The sequence below is a fragment of the Dendrobates tinctorius genome, unplaced genomic scaffold (genome assembly GCF_039654945.1).
Source record: "Dendrobates tinctorius isolate UK_male_01 unplaced genomic scaffold, ASM3965494v1 ptg000196l, whole genome shotgun sequence".
Classification (NCBI taxonomy): Eukaryota; Metazoa; Chordata; class Amphibia; order Anura; family Dendrobatidae; genus Dendrobates; species Dendrobates tinctorius.
Window position 1 is genome coordinate 16,848,802 of NW_027361863.1, and position 6,054 is coordinate 16,854,855.

Sequence of the window (6,054 nt, forward strand, 5' to 3'; positions counted from 1 at the left end):
TGTGGTGGTCCTTCATCCACACATTGATTGACCTAATTGTGTGGCATGGCGTATTGCCCTGCTAGAAAACCCAGTCCTCAGAGTTGGGGAATATTGCCTGAGCAGAAGGAATCAACTGTTTTTCCAGGATAACCTTGTATGCGACTTGATTCATACGTCCTTCGCAAAGATTAAAGGGAATCTGTCACCTATTTTTTCGACTATCAGCTGCCAGCACCGCCATCAGGGGCTTATCTCCAGCATTCTGTAATGCTGTAGATAAGCCCCCGATGTAACCTGAAAGAGAAGAAAATCGAGTTATATTATACTCACCCAGGGGCGGTCTGGGTCCGATGGGTGTCGCAGGCCCGGTCCGGCGCCTCCCATCTAACGATGACTTCCTCTTCTTTGCTTCCCGTCGCGGTTCCAGCCCTGTTGAGGGCAAAGCAGAGTACTGCAGTGCCGGACCTCTCTAACCTTTCCGGGCACCTGTGCACTGCAGTACTCTGCTCTGCCCTCAACAGGGCAGAGCAGTGCGCCTGCACAGGAGCCGTGGCAGGAAGCAAAGACGAGGACGTCATCGTTAGAAGATGGGAGGCATCGGACCAGACTGTGACACCCATCGGACCCGGACCGCCCCCCCTGGGTGAGTATAATATAACTCGTTTTTCTTCTCTTTCAGGTTACATCGGGGGCTTATCTACAGCATTACAGAATGCTGTAGATAAGCCCCAAGAGGATTGTGAACACCACAGCAGGGTTTTTTTTATCCTTTCCTTTGTTAATTAAGATTTGGTTCAGGTGATCACCTATTCAGAAGCACATTAAGTAGAATGAGGTGCACTCTGGTTGGAATTCAACTGACATGTAGAGAGGCTGATTTTTATAAAACTGTGCAGTGGTCTCTTAATTTTTGCCAGAGCTGTATATATACACACGCCCATAGGCCAGTGATATATATATATATATATATATACACACACTGAAGAGCCCGCCAAGCATTGCCCGGGCATAGTAACTAACTGTGGGTCCCGCTCTCCACCCGCCATCACGCTCTCCATCAGTGTCCCTCCCTCTCCCTCCGTGGCCCCGCACTCCATCAGTGTCCCTCCCTCTCCCTCCGTGGCCCCGCACTCCATCAGTGTCCCTCCCTCTCCCTCCGTGGCCCCGCACTCCATCAGTGTCCCTCCCTCTGCGGCCCCGCACTCCATCAGTGTCCCTCCCTCTGCGGCCCCGCACTCCATCAGTGTCTCTCCCTCTCCCTCCGCGGCCCCGCACTCCATCAGTGTCCCTCCCTCTCCCTCCGCGGCCCCGCACTCCATCAGTGTCCCTCCCTCTCCCTCCGCGGCCCCGCTCTCCATCAGTGTCCCTCCCTCTCCCTCCGCGGCCCCGCTCTCCATCAGTGTCCCTCCCTCTCCCTCCGCGGCCCCGCTCTCCATCAGTGTCCCTCCCTCTCCCTCCGCGGCCCCGCTCTCCATCAGTGTCCCTCCCTCTCCCTCCGCGGCCCCGCTCTCCATCAGTGTCCCTCCCTCTCCCTCCGCGGCCCCGCTCTCCATCAGTGTCCCTCCCTCTCCCTCCGCGGCCCCGCTCTCCATCAGTGTCCCTCCCTCTCCCTCCGCGGCCCCGCTCTCCATCAGTGTCCCTCCCTCTCCCTCCGCGGCCCCGCTCTCCATCAGTGTCCCTCCCTCTCCCTCCGCGGCCCCGCTCTCCATCAGTGTCCCTCCCTCTCCCTCCGCGGCCCCGCTCTCCATCAGTGTCCCTCCCTCTCCCTCCGCGGCCCCGCTCTCCATCAGTGTCCCTCCCTCTCCCTCCGCGGCCCCGCTCTCCATCAGTGTCCCTCCCTCTCCCTCCGCGGCCCCGCTCTCCATCAGTGTCCCTCCCTCTCCCTCCGCGGCCCCGCTCTCCATCAGTGTCCCTCCCTCTCCCTCCGCGGCCCCGCTCTCCATCAGTGTCCCTCCCTCTCCCTCCGCGGCCCCGCTCTCCATCAGTGTCCCTCCCTCTCCCTCCGCGGCCCCGCTCTCCATCAGTGTCCCTCCCTCTCCCTCCGCGGCCCCGCTCTCCATCAGTGTCCCTCCCTCTCCCTCCGCGGCCCCGCTCTCCATCAGTGTCCCTCCCTCTCCCTCCGCGGCCCCGCTCTCCATCAGTGTCCCTCCCTCTCCCTCCGCGGCCCCGCTCTCCATCAGTGTCCCTCCCTCTCCCTCCGCGGCCCCGCTCTCCATCAGTGTCCCTCCCTCTCCCTCCGCGGCCCCGCTCTCCATCAGTGTCCCTCCCTCTCCCTCCGCGGTCCCGCTCTCCATCAGTGTCCCTCCCTCTCCCTCCGCGGTCCCGCTCTATCGGTCTGCAGCTCCGCTCTTCAGCCACGAGTGGGTGTGGCTTGACATATATATATATATTTTACACACACATATATAAGCCAGTGATCCCCTCCACGATATATAGATAGATATATAGTATACACATAAGGCTGTGATCTCCTCCACTATATAATATATATAACACAGACATAGGTCAGTCACCTGCCGTGTAATAGCTATACACCCCCCCCACAGGTCAGTGACATCTTCTCCCTGCTGTCCATACACACAGGTTGCTGGTCTCCTCTCTCAGCCCTCCCTGTACGTACACACAGCCTCCGGTCAGCCACACACTCCCCTGCGCCGCCCCCGTGCTCCCCGGTTACCTGGTAACGTCCCGGATTCGGCTCGGTGCAGCCTAGAACACAACAATAACACAGCCTCGCAGCGGAAGTGACGTCACACTGCCTTCTCTTCCATAACGGAGAAGAAGCCTGGGCACTTCCGTCTTTCCCCCAGCATGCACCGCGGAAGATGTGACGCTTCCCAGAGGGGTGTGGCCGCCTGACAAGAACGAGCCGCTGCAGTACCGACAAGAGCCAACAGGTGTCGCAAGTAGCACGTATCACCGTGAGCGGCGCACTGCGCAGGCGCGCTGGTGTCTCCCACATGCTCACGTTTTATTCCTTTAGTTTTCATTTTTATTTTATTTTTCCTCCTTTTTTGCTCCCATTTAGCATGACGTAGACTTCGCACAGTTTGTCCTGCCGTCTTTGGTGGCAACTTTTTTTTTTTTAATTTAATCTACCATCTATGTATTGGGGGAAAAAAAAATCCGGGGTGAAATTCCACCGTTTTTGTGTTTAGTTTGTCCGCGGTACAGATGACGGGCGGACATCATCCTGCGGGTCAGTACAGACACGGTGATACCAAGATGACAGAGTTTTCTTTGTCATTTACTACTATAAAAAGTTCTATTAAGTTTTTAGAAACTTTTTTGGGGTTTTTTTTTTTTGTCGTCGTATTGTGAGATCCAGAACTATTTTATTTTTCCGCCCGCTGAGCGGCGTGAGCTATTGTTTTTTTTGGATCTTTTTTGGGGAGTACAGGCAACTTTTTGACCACTTTATATCGCATTATTTTGGGGAGGAGAAGAGGCGACAAATTGACACCTTGTGATCATGATGAGCGGCAGAGGAGACCCCGGCTCACGGGAACAGGAACCCAAGGGGTTAAAAAAACTGGTCACTTTATGATCGATGAAGGTCAATTTTTGGAACCGTTACCGTTAACTCCTTCCTGACAGGGCGGGTGGAGCTGTGTTATCCCGGTGGATCTGCCTGTGAAAACAGCAACCGGAGCCGAGCTCCGATCGCTGCGTAAACCTTTAAACGCTGCTGTCAATCACTGGTTGCCGGTGTGCACCAAGTCCCATCAGCCCCCCCACCAGTAATATAATTACAGGGTGCCGATGGGGTGTCACGGCTGAAGTCCTCCGGTAAAGAGCAGCCGGTGACTGGTCTTCATTTCAGAATGTCCTTTTCGCTATAGACTGAAATCCTGTAATATTGTATTATGTAATACAAGCGATCAGAGGATCAAGGTTCAAGGACTAAAAAAAATAAAATAAAAAATATTTAAAAAAACAGAAACAAATAAGCTAAAAATATATATTCATTTTTCAGATTTTATTTCTTAAAAAAAAAATATTTTAGTGTATTGCAGTAAATAGCATGAGCGATCAGAGGATTAAGTTCAAGTCCTCTAAGGTAGACTACAAAATAAAGTAAAAATAAAAAAAGGAAATAAAAAAAAATATATAAATATACTGTATATGTTTTTATTTTTTTATGTTTTATTTATATTATAATTTTTAATATATTGTGTATAGTATACACAGTTAAGGCTGAAAGTGTCGGCCCCTTAGAAATTGTTCCAGAAAATTAAGGATTTCTCCCAGAAAATTATTACAATTCCCCATATTTTGTTACACACATGTTTATTTTACTTGTTTGTATAGTAGCAACACAAAAAAAAAAAAAAACAGCGAAAAGGCAAATTGGACTTCATTTCACACAAAACCCCCCAAACGGGCCGGGCAAAATTGGTGGCTTCCTATAATCGTCAACAAGCTTCTCACACTTCTCAACTGGAATTTTGGATGACTCCTCTTAGAAAGTGCTCCAGGTCTCTCATATTTGAAGGCGCCTTTTCCCAACAGCAATTTTAAGATCTCTCCCCATTTGCTGCCACTCCAGACTCTCCAGCACTTTGTTTCGATCCATTTCTGGTGCATCTTGAACGATGTTTGGGGTCATTGTCCTGCTGGACGCAAACCCAGCTTTCTGACACTGGACACTACATTGTCACCCAAAATCCTTTGGTAATCTTCAAATTTCATGATGACAGTCAAACACCCAGTGCTAGAGGCAGCAAATCAACCCCAAAACATATGACCCTCCACCATATTTAACTGTAGGTACTGTGTTCTTTGCAGGACACACTCCGTTTTCAGTAAATAGTAGAATGATGTGCTTTACCAAAAAGCTCTATCTTGGTCTCATCTGTCCAAAAAATGCTTTCTTAGGGCAGGGTCAGACGGCCGTATAACTCCTGCGAGAATCGCATGGTAAACCTCGTACTGGCTGTTGGCTCTCCTGATCTGAGCTTGACAGCTGCATAGTAATCAATCATGCTGTGTTGCTCATGTCAGAAGAGATGCCGGCCCAGTCCGTGCAGTGCGATGTCGCTTGAGTTATACGGCCATCTGAACCTGCCCTTAGAAGGATTTTGGCTTACTCATGTGCATTCTGGCAAACTGCAGTCTAGCTATTTTATGTCTCTGTGTCGGCAGTGGGGTCCTCCTGGGTCTCCTGCCATAGTGTTTCATTTAATTCCAGTATTGACGGATAGCTCGCGCTGACACTGATGCACCTGAGCCTGCAGGACAGCTTGAATTTCTTTGGACCTTGATTGGGGCTGCTATCCCCCATCCGGACTATCCTGCGTTGCAACCTTTCATCAATATTTCTCTCCCGTCCACATCCGGGGAGATTAGCTACAGTGCAATGGGTTGTAAACTTCTTGATTATGTTGTGCACCAAAGGAACATCAAGATCTCTGGAGATGGACTTGTAACCTTGAGATTGTTAAAAAAATTTTCAACAATTTTAGCTCTCAAGTCCTCAGACAGTTTTCTTCTCTTTCTGTTCTCTATGCTTAGTGTGACACACACAGGCACACAATGCAAAGATTGAGCCAACTTCTTTTTACCTGGTTTCAGTTGTGATTTTCGTATTGCCCGCACCTGTTACTTGCCACAGGTGAGTGTGAACAAGCATCACATGCTTGAAACAAAGTTGTTTACCCAAATTTGTGTGAAATTATGTTCAATTTGCCTTTTTTTTCTCTGCTTTTTTGTGTGTTTACAATAAACACAAAGGAAATAAACGCATGTACAACAAAACGTGTGTAACTGCAATAATTGTCTAGGAGAAATAATTCATTTTCTGGAGCCATTTCAAGGGTGTCATCACATTTGGCGATGACTGTATATATATACACTGTATATATATATATAAAGCTTTTTCCCAGTTCAGAAATAAGGAAATGGAGGTGGAGCCATTGGCAGTTGCAATTCGGAAGTCCAGAGAAATAATGGGATTCAGATGTGGAACTGTGGAGTTGAGGATATCATTGTACGCGGATGATTTACTTCTATATTTAGATAAGGTACATTCCTCGATTTTGCCGGCAATGGAGGTCATTCGAGAATTTGGGC

The 6,054-nt window shown here is 49.8% G+C and overlaps 1 protein-coding gene across 1 annotated transcript in view; it reads right to left on the reverse strand.

Annotated features, from left to right (window-relative positions):
• MLF2 (myeloid leukemia factor 2) overlaps positions 1 to 2,817 on the reverse strand; it is a 28,821-nt gene extending 26,004 nt beyond the window's left edge. Inside the window, exon 1 of the mRNA XM_073552959.1 lies at positions 2,660 to 2,817. The gene's annotated coding sequence lies outside the window, so the exon portion shown is untranslated. The remainder of the gene's footprint in view (positions 1 to 2,659) is intronic.
• Positions 2,818 to 6,054: the final 3,237 nt, after the last annotated feature.